This window comes from Arvicola amphibius, chromosome 6 (genome assembly GCF_903992535.2).
Source record: "Arvicola amphibius chromosome 6, mArvAmp1.2, whole genome shotgun sequence".
NCBI classification, from domain to species: Eukaryota; Metazoa; Chordata; class Mammalia; order Rodentia; family Cricetidae; genus Arvicola; species Arvicola amphibius.
In genome coordinates, this window is record NC_052052.2 from 150,399,879 (window position 1) to 150,418,634 (window position 18,756).

Sequence of the window (18,756 nt, forward strand, 5' to 3'; positions counted from 1 at the left end):
TACCACCTGAGCACATGGATTTAAAAGATGTGCTTTTCTCGGTTCCTCTGTAAAAATAGTAAGTCAACCCATCTTTGCATTTAATGGGCTAATCCTGAACTGGGAATATCAGGACAACTAACTAACCTGGACCCAATTACCTCAGGATAAGAGAATTTAAGAATTCCCCTACCATCTTTGATTGGGCTCTTAGTTTCTTAGTTTCCACAGTAAGTACCCAACAGTTACCTTACTCCAAAAGGAAAGGAAGGAAGGAAGGAAGGAAGGAAGGAAGGAAGGAAGGAAGGAAGGAAGGAAGGAAGGAAGGAAGGAAGGAAGAAAGAAAGAAAAAGACTTGTCAAAAGCCTGCAGAAACCATAATGAGACCCTCACCCTGGTCACAAAGAAGCAAGTAAGAGAATTCTTGGGGGCCACTGGGTATTGCCATCTCTGGATTCCTGGGTTTGATGAAATCTCCAGGCCTCTATATCCAACCACAGCGGGAGGTAACACCCCCTTGGAATGACTGAGGAGCATGAACGGGCTTTTAAAAGCTTGTGAGGGCTCCCACTGAAGCGCTCCCTGCCGGTACCCAGCCCTTGCATCATTATGTTCAGGAAAGAAAGGCCATTGCTGAGGGAGTCCTGATCCAAACCCTGTGTCTTTGGAAAAGGCTGGCAATCTATATTTTAAAAGGGTTCTATTCAGTAGCCTCAGGATGGCAACCCTCCTGCAGGCCTCGGCGACTACAGCAGTCCTTGCAAAGGACCAAACGCCCCTGGAAATACCCTGCCTGCACTATTTTCCTATAAAGAAGCCTAAGAAGCTTCCCATCACGACTCTCTCAAATCCCACTTTAGGGAGACAGCCTTGTACAGGAGCCCGCTCAATAAAGCTTGCACCGAAAATTGGGTCAGTGGTCTTTACTCTTGCTGGGTGGTTTTAGCAAAACATATTAATAATCATTCTTTTGGAGTTCTTTTCTAATTCCCCAGAGTTTTTATCTAATTAACTCTCCTTGGAGGTCATTATTGTAAGATTATTGAGTTTGGGGAAACTTTAGTTGCCCTGGTTTCTCACATCACTTATATTTTTATACCAGAACTTGTGCGTGTATAGAGAAGTTATTGGTTGAGTTCATTTATTTCTTCAATATTTATTTATTTTAACTCTTTTCTTCCAAAGCAAGGGTTTGCCTTATTCAAGAGGAACAAGGTTATTGCAGCATCGTGGTGTTGTTCCCCTGTGTTACCATGGCGGTTGGGGGCACCAGACTCTAATCCAGGTCCTTCCGAGTTTCATTTTCATCAGCTCTGCTTTCCCACTCTCCTGGTCATGGACATGCCGTGCATTGACCAAAATAGCTCTGATACACAGGGTGCCCCTGACCCAACAGAGGCAGAGTGGGCCAGGCTGAGCTATCATTACAGACACAGGTGGGAGGTACTACCTCATGCAGATTCCGCGTGTCTCATTTTTCAGTACAATTTGGATGGGAGATCAAGTTTTCAGACTAACAGATCCCCATATTAAGTCTTCTAAATGAAACTTTATTGGGGGTGGGTGGTGTGGCCACTGTATTTTCAGAGAATCCTGCCAACCTTTGCCACCACAACCAGCTGGGAGCTGTATTTTAAAGACAAACTTCTGGAGCCCCAAACAATAGAATATCTTACTTCAAAAAAGGAAAGACTGTTAACTAGGGCTGACCAACTGAATTGCTATATCTCTGTATTGTTGTTGATAACAACTAAAATTGTTAACACACAACACATTTTAGGTCTAGGAAGTCCTGTGGTAAACTCAGTTTTCTGTTTCCTTAGAATGATTTCAACTGTTAACTTTTATTAGAGACACGACAAGATTTGGGATTGACTCTTTTATTCAAACTATACAGTGGTAATTAGTAACAACAGTTCTCATGGCACTGGGGGCTGACCGCACCAATTGTCCGTAATTATAGTACTGTTTGAAAGCATCACAAGCGAGAGTGGATTGCTGTTTCCTGTCAGAGACCTGTTCGCCCTCCCATGAGGCTGGAGTACTCTGACTACTGTTCCTCCCCACCCCCAAAAAATGAGGAGAGATTCTTAGAAAAGCCAGAGAGGTCCCACACAACCCAGCAGGGAACAGAGACTGCAAACGCTGTCAAATCAAAGTGCAGTCTGAGAGCCTCCATATGTGTTGACTCTATCCTTCTGCTGTGAACTGCAACCTAACTTGGTCAGTAAACAAGCTGAAGAGTTGGCGGTTTGCTTTCATGGCAAGTCTCAGCTAACCACACTAGTCAAGCATGAGCCATGCATGGCCAGTCATTAGAAGAAAGCTACTGAATTCATGAAGACAGACTGCTAGTACTTCACTTCCGTTTTCTACCCAACTCTTCTCTTACCTGTCTATAAATGTTTCCATCCACAGGGAAAATTTCAGGCCCTTTCTGCGTCTACTGTGAGTCTGGGGGGCCATCCAGCTATTCTATACTTAATAATCCCTTTTTAAAAATGGTCTTCCCATTTATACCACTGGCCTTCAGATTTCTTGCAGGTGAGAAGGTAGTGAAGGCCAGTGTTTAGGGCACTGCCATTGAGTATTCTGGAAACGTCCGGGCAACGGTTTTACATCTGTGGTCTGTTTTACTGAATGGGAGATGGAATCTCAGGCCAGGGAAGTCACTGGAAGAAGCCTCTCCCTCGGATGTTCCCTCCACCAACATGCCTTTCCCACTCTGCTCCTGCATCCTCTTATAAGGAGAGCCTTGGCCCACTCCAAGCCCCACAGCCAGGATACCTATTCTGCTAACCATCGGAGAGCTTCTATCCATACAGATTACTGTGGAGGTCCAGCAGCAGCAATACAAGCAATTGGGTGGAGAGAGGGGAGTTCAGAAAGCTCAGGGAGTGAAGAGCTGCTTCTGAACCAGAGAGAAGAAAAGAGAAAGAGATGAGAGAGGAGAATGCACGGAGGGGGTGGGGTGTTAGACATTTGCATTTTCAAATGGTATTATTTCCATGTTGCAATTAGACTCAATTTTAAAAGTATTCATTATTATTCTGTTTCCTGCTGAGTGTGTGCCAAAGCTACAGCTCCTTCTATCCCCTCCTCAGGGTCCTAAGAGACAGCCTCTGGTTTGCAGGAGAGGTTGGGCTGCTTCTCTGTTTGTTTAGAGATCACAGCTGAAGCTGCTGTGGGCCCAGTTCTGTCTGTTCGGCTGAGTGAGCAAGAAGAAACATTCCTTTTCCCTGATGCCAATGCTACCCAATGCAGGCTGCAGGACTCTTCAGGGCCCATCTCAGACCATGGGGGTGTCCTTCAGGAGGCTCCAAGGTAGTGCGGACTGTCTAGTGAACGCTGATCCAGTTCTCTGGTCAACTGTACACTTCCTTGGAATTGGGAGAGATAGAGAGGACATGGCAGTGTGTAGCCTCACGAGATATGGGTCATCAGGAGAAGCCTCCACCTGTGAATCATTCTTTATTCATGTTTCTCATCACATGGTCGTAAGAGCCCAGGAAAAGAAAGGGTAATTTTTTTTTGACAAATTATGTTAGGGCAGCTTCATTTTTCCACACGGAAAAGAATATGAATTTAATTCTTGCACGTAGACATTCTCATAGAATGTGAAAAGAATCTAGGTGAAAGAATACACTATCTTATATCACACAAAAAAGTTTGCCCCCGAATTATCAAAGACATAAACATAAGAGATACCACCTAGACACACAGGGACAGATTCGTTTTCTCTGCTTATTAAAGAATTGAAAAGAAGGAAAAGTTTGAAAGTCAATGAAAGTCAAACTTTAGCCAAAGAAGACCTTCTCATTAGAGTTTCATAAGGAGACCCCAGAGTGGGGGCCAAGCGCAACTCTCAGCAGCTGCCCAGGGGAGGATAAAGGAAACGGAAGAAGAAAAGATCACACTGCTTGAGTTAAGCTGGCATGGATAGCAATAATGTGGTGGGGTGTGGGAGCCTTCGAGAAAAATTAAGAAAGCCCGAAGTATCTCAGGTTCTGGCCTGCGTTGGAAAGAGATGGGGATGGTGGGATGGAAAACGGTGCCTTTCTGAGGCCAGATTCAGAACGGTACCCAGCTGAACCTCATGGCATCTTGCAAGGACTGTACTAGAGGGGTGGAAAATCTGGGCAGCCAAAGTAGAGTATCTCATTCAAGGAATGATTAGTCCACTTATCTCTTTAGCAAGGTGATCCCATCTTCCTAGTAGTGGTCCCACCTTCCTGAGGTCCTACCATGATCAGGTGATTGACCAGCCCGCTATCTGTGACGTTGAGGGTAGCTTGGAATGATAGATCTCCATCCAGCCCAGAGATTTCACCTTCTTGACCAGAAGAACTAATCTCCCTTAATGGGTCATTTCTACAGCTGTCGTTAGTGTTAAAACTATAACACTCTTTTCAAAATGGGGGTAAATCTGTGAGCTTAGATTAGACACTGGTTTTTGATTTTTTTTTTGACATATGACATCAAAGGTGCCAGTACCAATAACAAAACTCAAAGCTTACAATGAACTGATGTTCCATGCCTGTTATCCCAGCACTCAAGGAGAGGCAGAAGGATCAAGAGATCAAAGCCAGCATGAGATACATAGTAAGACCCTGTCTCAAAAGCCCAAGGACTGCAGATAAGCATTTACCAAGCTCTGAATTCTATCATCAGTGCTTACAGAAAATAAAATTTGGGCCGTGGAGATGGCTGTTAGGAGACACCATAACTGAAACAGTGGGGTACTGTGTTAATGCTCCACAGCAGGTCACTGCAGGCTTTTTGCCTTCTTGGAGCCAGGGCACAGGTAAGCTATGGTATACTGCCAGACTCTCTGCACCTCCTCCTTAGCAAGCTCCCTTCTTTCCTATAATTATCCATGTGTGCCTGTAAAGAGGCACAAGAACCTGGTGATCCCAGTGCTTGCCCTACAGACTTGGGCCTAGCCTGCTGGAGTGAGAATGTTTGCTGCAACTTTAGTACCCAAGTTCATTCACACACACACACACACACAAACACACAAGTGTGTAGTATGCCCTTGTAACCCTGGCTCTGGTAGATATATCTGCCTATCCAGGAAACAGGGAGGTCCAGGTTCAGAGAGAGAAAGAGAGAGAGGGAGAGAGACTCCATCTCAAGGGAATCAGGTAAAGAGTGATAGGAGAGGGTACCTCTGGTCTCCGTGGTACATGCACACATAGACACATGAACTCACATGAGCACACACAAACTTAAAAACTTTTTGCTTCAAAGGACGCTCTTACTTAAATTAAGTGAGAGCTATTGCAGAATGGAAGATTTTGCAAGTCATGTGTCTGATACTGGACTTGCATTTAGAATATAGAAGAAATCAACAACAGCAAAAGACAAGTCACCCGATTAAAAATGGACTTAACATTCAGGTGGTGGTGGCGTACATCTTTAATCCCAGCACTCGGGAGGCAGAGGCAGACAGATCTCTGTGAGTTCAGGGCCAGCCTGGTCTACAAGAGCTAGTCCCAGGACAGGCTTCAAAGCTACAGAGAAACCCTGTCTTGAAAAACCAAAAAATAACAAAAAAAACCCAAAACAAAAACAAACAAACAAACAAAAATAAAACGGGCTTAACAGGCATTTCTCTAAACATGATGGACAAATGGTCAACCAGTACGGGGGGGGGGGGGAAGTGTTCAAAATTATTAGTCAGTAGAGAAATGAAAATAAAAAATCACAAAGAGATACTACTTAGCATCCCAGCGTGGCCAGAGCAAAGACACCGAGTAACAAAGGGCACTGGCAGGAACACAGACACTTGGAACTCTCAGGATGCCAGTGGAAATGGAAATAGAGCAGCTGACACAGAAAATGGCCTGGAAGTTTCTCAAAAAGTTAATTATAGAGTTGCCATGTTGGCCAGAGATTCACTCTTTGAATGGCACCCCAGAGAACTGAAGCATCTATTCACACAAAAACCGGAACTCAAAGGTTCAAACTGGCCTTCTTCATAACAGCCAAGATGAAACATGAGAGTGTCCATCGGGGGGTCAGTGAAAACAGAATGGTGTTTCCAGAACAAAGCACCCTGGGAGCTACCAAGCTCACTCTGTCCACATACCCACTCTCTCCACCCCACTGCACAGTAGACTGGACCTGTCACTCCCCACTGTAGCCAGAGAGAGCTACTCCCTGTGGAGAATAAGGGGCATGGTGTCTCAACTCTATCTAAATCTCAAGCCACTGCTTCCCTGCACTTGGGATCTGACTTGGTCCTCCATGACTCACAAGGTCCCACCTTGACCTCCTCATCCCCACTTCCTCTCATCTCTTGCTGCAGACACATGGGGCTTCTCTTCAGTGTTCAAGGTCCTGAGCTGGCTCCCGTCGTGGGGTCTTTTGTTTGATGTTCCTGTGGGTTCCATGGGTGGCTGCTCTGCACTCGGTCCCTGACTGTTTTCAGATACAGAATTCTCCTCCCTGCCAGCCTTCCTCACAGCTCTGGAAAGGTCTTGCTTGCCTGTGTGTTTCCACGTGTTTATGTCTCTCCACTTCTTCAGAGGAAGTTCCTGAAAACAAGACTCTGGCATGGGGATGGGTACATGGTATGGGGGTTGGCACATAATAAAAACTCAAAGAATGCATGTCAAATGAAGAAATGCACTCCCGCTATTGTAGATGGCCTTTGTTGTCAAGGTATCTTACCTCTCAAAGTGACCTGTTGAAATTCTGCCATTCCCCCCCCCCCCATATTCTCTAAAGATACCTGTCATAGTGCTCTACTGCTGTGAAGAGGGACACCATGACCACAGAAACTCTTTTTTTTTTCCAAGACAGGGTTTCTCTGTGCTGTCCCTACTGTCTTGGAACTCACTTGAACTCATAGGACTTCGCCTGTGTCTGCTTCCTACATGCTGGGATAAAAGCTGTGCATTACCGCTGCTGCCTGGCTATACAGAAACTCTTATAAAGGAAAACATTTCATTGGGATTGACTTACAGTTCAGAGACTTAGTGCATTATCATCATGGCGGAAAGCAGGGCAGCATACAGGAAGACATGGTGCTGGAGAGGCAACTGAGAGTTCTACACCCAGATCTGCAGGCAGCGGGAAGAGAGTGACACTGGGCCTGAGTTTGGGCTTCTGAACCCCCAAAGCCCATCCCCAGTGACAAGGTCACACCTCCGTATAGGCCATTCCATGAAGAACAAGTGTTTGAATCTATGAGTCCATGCGGCCATTTCTGTTCAAACCACCACATTCCACTGATTAGCCATCCTGTGGCTTGACTGTACCTGTTCTTTGTTGCTGAGATTTGATGTTCCTAGTTTGGAAAGGCAGAGTGATAAGCAAGTGATATCAAGAGTTAACTGCCAATAAAAACCCTCTGTGGTCAACTTTGAGCAACCAAGAGGCACTAAAAGAGTGGCTTTTAGGCCAAGCCCGCCTGGATTTTTTCTTAAATTTAATGACTTCTATCCTGTGGGTGATGTCCTAGGATCTTTTCCTAGGAGCTGTGTTTCTGCAGAATGTTAACTGGCAACCGATCTGAAGTTTTACAAAAGCACAACCAACTAGAGCAAATAGTGAATGAAAACGAGGTTGAAACTTGCAGACTTGTTTACAGATGCGCTTCCTGGCTATGGTTCTCCTGCCTCAGGATCTCTGGCTGCTGGTCCGCCGGGGGTGGGCAACAGAAGTGAGGGGTAGGGTCAAGACAACTGTAGATATGGCTGAGATAGCCCTTCAGAGAGACGACTCAGCTTTACTCCAGAGAATAAGAAACACGTAAGATTGGGAAGCCGGGGGTCGAACCCTAGTTTGCATTAAGTGACACACTCCTAACATAAAGCTGGATTAGGGGCAGCACAGCTCTATGAAAATGGCCAGAGCACACTATTTAATTACCATGTAGCCCACAGGGGAAGAATGTTTGCAGGGTCATCCTTGAGCTAAGTCAGGTGTCCAGGCCTACAGACATCCTCCAAATAAGGGCAGGTAGAGAGCAGGAAGCATCGCTGGGAAGGAAGTCCTTCATGTTGCTTGGAGAAAGCTGCCAGGCCATGATAATCTCCGACCTCTGACCAGCAGGGCCTCACAACACTTGCGTGAGGAATGTCCAGCACTTTTTAACCATAAGGAGGCACACCTGGGTGTGTGTAAGGTTAGAGTCTGGCTGACTAAAGAGAATCGTCGTTGTAGTGGGATTAAGAGGATAGGAAGACCTCTGGGGGCCGGGCTTAGCACACTGACAGTTTTAGCTGGGAGGAAATCAGCTTGGTAAAGCACTCCCCTGAACTTTGAAGGCTTATGTACTACATGAAGGACATGACTGTATTTACACACAAAAGGACTGGCAACAGCTAACATCACTCCGCAGAACCACACAGAACTTCTTTACACAGTAATGTTGAGGTTTTATATCTGAAGCAAGAGTTAGTCTTGGGCCAGGTAAGATGAGAGGAACACAGCACTGACATAAATCAAATCTTAAGACTCTTTTCAATTGGGGGAAACAGTACAATGACAGTCTCATTTTCTGATGTTCAAGGGCACACCACACATTCAATAGCAAAGTATTAATTCAGTCACGGCAATCAGCGCCCAGGTGGGATGTGAAAATAGAGCTGATTTCTGCTGAGGCCGCAGTACCTGCAGCAGCCTCCTCCCTCACAGAAATCCACGGGCCTCCTGCTGAGACACTGTCTGTGGATCTCTAGCTGATAGACTTCACGTGCCAGGATTTAATGGCCATTTGTCATATCTCCTCCCAACATACTGCCTTCTGCCTAGGGGTCAGAGACCCCGGCTATAGGCTCCCACTGTGAAATGTCCCCTCTTCCTCCTGGGTCTATAAGAAGGACCCCCCATGGATCTGATTCTCAGGAGGGTCCCACCAGACTGTCTATTTCTGACTCTGAGACCTGAACTCTCCTCAGAGTCCTTGCCCTACTGTTGTCTGTCTGTCTGTCCATAGCATCAATAACTCTTCTATTAGACTTCTTACCTGCAATAATCTGCCTCAGTTTACCCTTGAGCCCCACAGCTGAGACCTTTCAGTCAGGTCTTAATTAGCAGAACTATCTATATGTTAGAGTTATTTTCTTTTTTTTATCTGAATGGCAATAGCTAGAAAGGGCAGAATAGTTTCATTGACCACTTTATACATTTAAAATCCAGATATAATGCATACTGTATAAACAGGAGTGCTTATTGGTCACTTCACAAGTATTAAGAATACACATTTTAACTGTAAGCTTAAAAAATTGTATGAGTGTTTTGCCTTCTTGTGTGTCTACGTACCACATGTATATAGGTCCTACAGAGGCCAGAAGAGGGCATCTGATCCCCTGGAACTGGACTTACAGATGGATGTGGGGTACCACGTGGGTGCTGGGAACTGAATCTGGGTCCTCTGGAAGAGCAGTCAGTGCTCTTGACATTTGAGCTAACTCTGAAAACTTCTACATGTGTATAAAGTTCGGATATACATCTGTGCATAATTGCTGATCATATATAGGCAGTCATACACACATACCTACAGGAAAACCATGTGAAAACAGCTGATTATAAAGTGGTCATTGGAAAGACCTAAACACAAACAGATATGGAAGTAAACCAGGACTTTGCTAAGAAATGGTTCTCTGAGTAGCAAAAATCAGTCAAAAACATAAACAGCTTAATAAAACATAATCTGGATAACTATACAATGTATACATATACCAACTCAGATAATAAAAATTATCCAATATTGTAGCATTATTTATAAGAAAATGTATTGTCTCTTAGTGACACACTATCTTAGCATTAGAATTAATCTTATCACAACTTTACTATCTAATAATGAAATTAGCCCTTCTTTTTTTTTTGGTTTTTCGAGACAGGGTTTCTCTGTGGCTTTGGAGCCTGTCCTGGAACTAGCTCTTGTAGACCAGGCTGGTCTCGAACTCACAGAGATCCGCCTGCTTCTGCCTCCCGAGTGCTGGGATTAAAGGCGTGCGCCACCACCGCCCGGCTCGAAATTAGCCCTTCTTAATGTCAACAAATACATGCATATTTTATATGGAGCAGAGCCTAGAAACCACACAATAATACCTAGATCAAATGAGATGTTTTAAATCTACCTGCCAAAAATCAGTTTAGATGTTCTCTGAGCATTTTAACAATTTAATCACCCTTTAGGTGGAAGACATTAACTATCCATCTTTTGGGTAAGATGTAACAACCTTGCCGTTTTACTACAGTACACATTTTCAAAGTGCCCTGGTCCTGCAGGTTTATAGGGACTGCATCCTTTGAATTCCCATCAAGAAAAGAATATACAGCCGGGCGGTGGTGGCGCATGCCTTTAATCCCAGCACTCGGGAAGCAGAGGCAGGCGGATCTCTGTGAGTTCGAGGCCAGCCTGGTCTACAAGAGCTAGTTCCAGGACAGGCTCTAAAAAAAAAAAAAAAGCTGCAGAGAAACCCTGTCTCGAAACCCCCCCCCCCAAAAAAAGAAAAGAATATACAACATAAAGACCTTGGACTGTACACACACAGCCACCACGCCGTGTGTATAACAGCCTTGACACCAATCCTACATTCCTCACTTGCATATTGATAACATCCCTAATAAAAAAAAAATCCCATTATAGGATTTTCAAGAGCTATCTCACCTTGCAAATCCTATAAGGAGAATTTTCCCCTGCAAGGACAGCTTAACTTTGTCCCCATGATACTTTAGACACAAAATGACACAAGAAGTAATTATATTTAATGCAAAGTGTACTTTTAGATAAATCACCATGAGGCCTCAAAAGACTGGTCACTTAGAAGTCTCCCTAGGAGACGCTAAGAAAATGAGCACTTACTGTTCTCCATGGCTACACAAATTGCAGTCGAGTTCCCTGAACACCTCTGTGTCTCTGCATCCCAAACGGCTCAACAGAACCCAGCCGCTCAGAAAAGTCCCAAAGACAAACGCATTTCAGCCTTTCTTATCATACTCAGATGCTTCGATAGCCAGCAGAAATCTAAATTCTAAAATTTCTCGCAGACTGACAAGGCCTGTCGTAGATGATGGAGTAGCCCAAGCTATCCAACAGAACCTGGACGGCTCAGAACTCCAAGGTGCACCAACTGGGGAAACTCCGGGGGGAGTCCAGACATTCATTTCTGCGCACTAAATAAAGACAAAAGGCAGCTAATGGTGACTGGGGCGGGTGGTCCTTGCAATAAAGTGACTGCAGCTGCTGTTCCAAGCATTCGACCTTGTCTCCCTGCCTGCGGTCAACTTGTTGTGAGTGGGTGACACCCCAAATGTGTCATTTTCCCGGGGATGGTTATTGTTAGGGCGATCCCCTAGATCCCCGATAGGTTAGGCTTAGCTGCCTTCCTACAATTGGTCAGTTAAAAAGACCAAATAGTCAAAGTAGAGAGAGGAAATTTATTCAAGTAACCACAGAGAGGTTTGCTGAGCCCCGATTTGTCTTCTGGAGTCCTGACATGAGATTTAGGTCTAGGTACAGGACAAGAGTATGCGCAGCCTAGCAGTCCTGGTCGAGATGTGGTCCCACTGATGACTGACCCATCCTTGTATCAGCCCCTGCCTCTCCTGCAAGCTGCTCTGACAAGACGTGAGATCTGCGTGGAGTCTTTTCGGGGGACAAGCTCCCTATCTGCCGTGCAGCAGGGCCCATCGTTTTCCTTCCCCACTATAAGACACCTGGGAAATTCTGATTCCTTCAGTTCCAGTAGTCTGGTAGCTCTGGGGCTGTGGGGGACACAAAATGTCTCCTTAGTGTATCTTCACCTGTCAGGAGAGTTCAAGTACAATTTGTGGGAATTTGGTGAGCTGAGACCTAGAAGGTCAAACGGTGGCTTTCTTTATGACGTGAAGCATCCAAGTGGGCACAGGGGGAGGCTGCCTCTTGGGGAAAGGCTTGGATATGAGCCTACTAGAGGAAATGTTGGACTTAGGTACTGTGACCAAAAATAATCAAGTAGTGGGCTGACCACTTGAGGATGTGACTTTCATTGCAAGTCATAACCCTTTGCTGTCAAAGTAAGATGTATCTGGACATCAATATGGCCATGTCTACGTCCTGGCAGAGCTATGGAGAACCAGCCAAGAGCAAATTATCTTCAGGAGTTTTCCATGCCAGGAACACCAGGCTAACAGGCCGACCTCAAACTTCTAAGAAAAGCAAAATGAAACAAAAAAGGCCTTTTTAGAGGAGCCGCCTTTGCAGCTCCGCCACGGGCTAACAGGGAGCACACTGCCTGCCCTAGAGGAGGCTTCACCTGCCATGTGGGCAGGAAGCTGACACGGCCTAGTTCTCTGGTGATGGGAGGCCATGAACCCAGAGTGGTTCCCAGCCTAACTACATGACCCCTGAAGGCACAGGTAGGAAGTCATACTCTGTCCTAGCAAGTGACCAGAACCCACACACAAGTAGGAAGTCATACTCTGTCCTAGCAAGTGACCAGAACCCACACACAGGTAGAAAGTCATACTTTGTCCCTAGCAAGTGACCAGAACCCACTTCCTTCTCCCTTCTCTGAGCAAGCTGCCTTCTGCTGGGAGTGAACTGAGCATTCCTGGCCAACCTGTCCAAAAGGAAGGAAGTAAACCTGTGACCATGGGAGGACTCCCAGGCAAGTGGATATGGCTCTCTCTCTCTCTCTCTCTCTCTCTCTCTCTCTCTCTCTCTCTCTCTGACATGGCTTTCTCTACTGTGGACACGATTCTCTCTCTACTGTGGACAAAGATCTCTACTGTGGACATAGATCTCTACCGCAGACGTGGATCTGTACTGTGAACACAGATCTCTACTATGGACGTGGATCTCTACTGTAGACACAGATCTCTACTGTGGACACGGATCTCTACTGTGGACGCGGATCTCTACTGTGGACGCGGATCTCTACTGTGGACGCGGATCTCTACTGTGGACGCGGATCTCTACTGTGGACGCGGATCTCTACTGTGGACGCGGATCTCTATTGTGGACGCGGATCTCTACTGTAGACATGATCTCTCCCCATTTTGTCATTCTCAGCGATTAACCCCAAGGAACTCACTGACTCCCTCAGTTCCTGACCTCAGCAGAGAACAGAAAGCTTCACCTCACAAAACTGCCCAAGGAATGAACAAGCTGTCACTGGAATCCAGCAGAGAATGACTTGAAGACATTGGAGGAAAATTCTTTTTATGTCCAGATAAGAAGTAATTTTTGATTATTCAGATCAGAGGAGAAAGAAGTGTTTGCTTCAGCAGCGCATACAAGAAAACTGGAACGATACAGAGAAGATAAGCACGGACCCTGGGCAAGAATGGCATGCAAATTCATGAAGCATTTCGTATTTTTAAATGGAAAAGTTTTTTTTTAAAAAAAAAAAATGAAAAAAAGTGGGAGAAGTTGGAGGGAAAACTGTAATCAGAATATACTGTATGAAAAATCTATTTTCAATTTTAGAAATTTAAAAGGCACAAAGCACAGGGGAAAGAGTTGATTTGATTAAAATCCAAACCTGCTAAGTGAAAATGATCAACGACAGTGTAGTGGGTAGTGACAGGTAGGGGAAGGTCCTTGCGGAACATTGCTGAGCAGAATATTGGAAAGGAGTCCTATGAATCAAGCGTAGAAAGGCTGCCAACCTAAATAACAAGTGGGTAGTCTCCAAAGACTGAAGGCACATGCAGGGAAAACTCAGGAGGACGCGTTCCCAGAGCAGTGGAAGACAAAGGGGACTTGTAAAAGGTCATATAAAGCCGTCACCCTCAGAGGCATGGGTCACTCACAGGTAGTGCCAGTCCCCCCCAGACAGGCAACTGCTAGGCATCTGACCTTGCAGAAGCATTTCCTCTGTCATGCTGTAGAGGTCTCTGCAGCCCCCCCCCCCCCCCAAGTCACTTGTCATTGTTCTTGCCGACAGGTGTATCTATGAGAGATTCCAGCTTTCTGACTTTGTTTCTTTGGGAGTTTTTTTTATTAGAGTTTTACGTACATGGCTCTACTTGAATTCTGGCAAATGTTCACAGGACAAATAGCCAAACAAAGACTCTGTAAATAACAAGAAACTCACAGGAGGAGAAACAGCAAGAGTCTCCCGGCCAACCTCTCCCCAAAAAACCAATCAACAAATGCACAAAATATTCAATGTTCACCGTTATTACTTAGTAGAGAGTAAATGAAAGTGAGATTCTAGTTCTCAATTAACACTTCACAAAACTATTCCTGACTGGCCACACGTGGGCGCTAGGACGATGTGCAGCATCAAGAACTCTCAGACATGGAGAATGTAATCAGGCTCGATTGCTTTGGACTTATGAATCGCTCTGTCTTGAGTGCACCACAGGAAAGTCTTGAGCAACTGTATCAGAGAAAGGTATTGACAGGTGCTAAAGGAATTGTTGGGGACACCTTCAAAGTGGAAAGCAACTCAACTGCCCATCAACTGCAGAGTGCCCCGGTCAACAAACTCTGACACAAAGGCCAAGAGCGTGTACATTTGTCCCATGGGGACTGGCGCCAGGATCCCCAGCAGATGCCTGCACTGCAGGATGCCGGTCCCTCATATAAAATGGTATAGGGTTTGCATAGAGCCGCCTACCTCCACTTATAGACTCTGAGTCATCTCTGGATTGTTTAGGATACCTAGTGCAATGCCAACGCGGTGGGAGCTCTTCCTGCTGCGTTGTTCAGGAGACAATGGGAAGGAAAGAAGTCTGTGACCTGCACAGATGGCTTTCCTTCCCGAGTTTCCTGGTCTTAAGACCTCAGATATGGAACTCAGAGGTACAGAGGAACGGGTACGTTCGGGCGTTGAGGGTCCTACAGTCACTACTGGAATCAGTCACTGCCACCGTGAGGCAAGGAAACTGCCATAGAGAAAATAGAAAAGATTTCTCGGCAGGCATCGTCGTTAGAGTGACATCGTCTTTAAACCCTATGTGACAATCCCTGAGACACTGCCGTGATGCCCAAGGAAAACAGAGTGACCTGGAAGTCTACCTACTTCCTTAGGATCTTTGAGAGGATTATCCAAAATGCTTCATTGTGGGAGCAGACGATGTGAACTCCAAGCAGATCAGCATGTCTCTGGGAAGGAAGGTTATGGTACTGACGAGAAAGAAGCCCAGGATGTGCACAGCTTTGGGGGCATCTGTAAGCTTCCCAGCTCTGGAGAAACTGCTGCCTCATAGCTGGGGAATGTGGGCTTTGTGTTCATCAGTGAGGACCTCACCGAGATCAGGAACACACTGTTCAGCAGTAAAGTGCAGGCTTCTGTCCATGCTGGTGCCATCACCCTGTGTGAGGTCACTGTGCCAGCAAGAACACTAGTCGCACTAGTCTGGGTAGGGAGCAGACCTCTTTCTTCCAGGCCTTTAGGTCTCACCTCTAAAATCTCCAGGGGACTGCTGACACTCTAAGTGCTGTGAGCTGGTAAAGAGAGAAAAAGTGAGAACCCACAAAGCCATGCTGCCGCATGCACTACCGAGCTTCTTCTCTGGGCTGATCATTCAGCTGATGACAGCATCTACAGCCCGGAAGTGCATGATACAACAGAACAGACTCCAAACTCTGGATTCCCGGAGGGCGTCTGAAATGCTGCCAGTGTGTCTCTGCAGATTGGTCACCCAACTATTGTGCCACGCTCTATCATCGGTGGGTGCAAGCAGGTCCTGTCTGTAGAGACTGAGGACACCTTCCCACTTGCTCAAAAGGTCAGGGCCTTCTTGACTGATCCATCTGCACTCTTGGCTGCTGCCCCCATGGCTGTCACCACCACTGCTGTTCCTGTAGCTCCTGCAGCCCCAGCCAAGACTGAAGGCAAGGAGGCATCAGAGAGGTCAGATGAGGACATGGGATTTGGTCTCTGAGTAATCCCCTCAAAGCCACCAACTCAGCCAGTTCAACTTGAGAAGCACGGAGATAATAGCTTCTCAGGAGAAGGGGAGGGGAGGAGCCATGGCTGTGCTCTAATGAAGCTTAACTTTTAAAAATAGTATAATAACATATATTGAAAATGTTATGGGACAATGGATAAATGTGAAGCACATATTTTAGAGCTAAGGGAGTTGAAAACAAGATGATACATACCCTCGCTAAGCGACATTGTCCTGGAGCATCATCCTCATGAAACCATGAAGACAAGCATGGGGACCATCCCTCTCTTTAGTAGTATCCAGAGAACTACACTATCAAGGGCAGCAGAAAGCCTTCTGAATCACTGGCCTCTATTTGATTTGCTAGTCTGGGAGTTGGTACTCAAGATGCTCCATGGAATATTGTTCAGCAAGCTGCCTATCTGTACTGTGTATAGTGTGCACATCTCTGAATACAGACTGATTTTCACACGCGAAAGCTTGTATAAAGACTTAAGCCCTTCAGCTGTTGACTCTCATGTTCCACATGTTCTCTCTCGTGCCCCTGAGAGGTGTTTAAGGACCAGGAAAGCCAGAAAAGGGATGTGGAGCTGTGCCTAAGGGGAAGGAGTGGCCTGGGGTCACATCATACTTTCAAGTCACAGCTTTGTCTGATTTCAGAGAGAAGCTAAGATTAGATTTTAGTCTGGTGTTACAGCCAGAAGCTATTATTTAATGACAGCCATTTAAGCCTCCTTAGACTCCTCTGACACCAACCTGGGGGACTTAAAGGGTTGTTTCCCTAGTTACAAAGGTCAGATATTTCCAATATTAGCAATGGCTCATAGAAGATGCTACATGTGTGCACAGGCATTTCTGCAAAGGCTGAACGTGTGCACATTCATGCTTCTGCAAGTACAGCTACGTGCATACAATATTCCCAACAGGCCTGACATTTATCTGCAAAACTACAGCGTTGACACTCTTTTGAAGAGCCTAAAACAGGTCTTGACCTTTATTGCAGCATTTCTGCATCCCAGATTATGTCCTCCTGATGTTATCAGAGATGTGAAGTAAGTTTCCACAGAAAAATGAGTCATTGATAAGTGATCAGCCCCTAGTGACAACCTGGAAACCTCTGGAGGTTCAAAAAATAGCAAATGATTAAATACAACAATCCAAGACACACAATGAAATGTCTTACGGCCATTAAAATTCTATTTAGGGAGGCTGGTAATTACATGGGGAGAGTGGTAATCACCCAAAGGGGAAGAGGCTACAGAATGAAAATTACAGGCTGATTCCAGCAGCACTGAAGCCTGGCATGGGAAAGTGGGATGGAAGGAAACCAGTAGAGGAGCTCCAGTTAGGGGCAAGAATGAAATATGGATGTTTCCCCTGAAGGCAGATAAGTGGGTCATTTTTTCCCTGTGTGATGAAGAAAAAAAATGTGATTTTGAACTCCAGAGACTGGAGAGTCAATAGGGACATAGGCACAGAAAGGACAAGCCTGGGAAGTCATGGGGTGTGGGAGCCTTTGAATAGCTGACCCATCCGATGCCTACTAACAGCCCAGAAGCCCATGGTCTGTGCCTTCCTGCTGACCACTTCTGCACTACTCCCTTCTCCATTCTGCAGTTTGAAGGGATGTGTTTCACGCTGACAAATCCAGGCTCTTTTCTGCATGTGATATGACTGCTTTCTTCTCTTCTTCATAAGCTTTATGAACCAATGATGCACTTACAACTGAGTCTATTGTGTATGGAAGGAATCATCAGAGCTGCTCTGTTACTATGTGTGGAGCTGTAACCATGGGCCAAGGACTGCCCAAGTTCTCCAGCCCTTGGAGGGAAACTTTTCTTGTACTCCTGAGATAAGGGATGAGGCAGAGAAATAAGTGCATGTTTAGGTCACCCAGGAAGCAAATTCCAACACAAAACTTGACCTTCTGAGGACTGGGAACTCTGGTCTCACCACCAAACCCCTCCTGGGCAACTCCTTTGCCTCAGTTACCACTCTCACTTGTCCTAGCACAGAGGCCTCCACCAGAAACAGACAAGCTGCTGCCACCACCACTGCTCAAAGAAGAGTTATATGCAGATTGCAAGTAAATAATCATTAATGGACTTACCAAGTCTCCTCCCAGGCAGCTCTCCCCCTGCCTTGCCAATGCTTTTGCTTCTGGTGAATTCTGCTTTGCTTCCAGAGACATTTGCACCTGTAGGTGGAGTTTTCCTGTCCTGGGAACCACTCCTAAATAACCGACACAGAGACTCAATATTAATTATAAATGCTTGGCCAATAGCTCAGGCTTGTTACTAGCTAGCTCATACATTTTAAATTAACCCATATTTCTGATCTATGCTCTGCCACGTGGTTGTACCTTTTTTCTTTCTTTCTTTTTTTTTTTTTTTTAGCATGCCATGTTTATCTTCTGCTTTCTCTGTGTCTGGATCCAGAGTCTACCCTCCTTTTTCCCAACATCCTCCTAGTCTGGATCTCCCATTCAATCTCTTCCTGTTCAGCTACTGGCCAGTCAGCTTCTTTATCAAACCAATCATAGTGACATATATCCACACAACATAAAAGAATATTCTAGAGTATTTCTCACCATGAGTGGGCTGGGGTGGAGAACCTGGCCCATAGAGAGCAATTTAAGAATTTAAGACATGTACTACAGCTCTTCCCATCTAGAGGAGAATAAGAAGGAACATCAATAAGCTAGAGCCAGTGCAGCCATCCTGTGACATGAGGTCTGAGAATGGAGATAACACTGAGCAAGCAGAGAAAGAGAAAGAATAGAACAAACCATGGAAGTAGAGGTCACTCCCCATCCACGAGGATGTAGATGGGATGTTCTCTGCTGAAAATGCCTCAAGCCCTCAGCATCTGTTAATGTCTAAACTCTACTAATTGGGATCCAAGACCTCTCTGGTGATCCCATTGCTGAAGAAG

The 18,756-nt window shown here is 45.7% G+C and overlaps 1 non-coding gene and 1 pseudogene across 1 annotated transcript; both read left to right on the top strand.

Moving 5' to 3' along the window:
- Positions 1-13,193: 13,193 nt before the first annotated feature.
- LOC119818069 lies at positions 13,194-13,300 on the top strand. Its single transcript, XR_005285991.1, has one exon. It is a non-coding gene; the product is annotated as a U6 spliceosomal RNA (small nuclear RNA).
- A 1,612-nt stretch (positions 13,301-14,912) lies between these two features.
- LOC119816087 lies at positions 14,913-15,816 on the top strand (annotated as a pseudogene).
- The last annotated feature ends 2,940 nt before the right edge of the window (positions 15,817-18,756 follow it).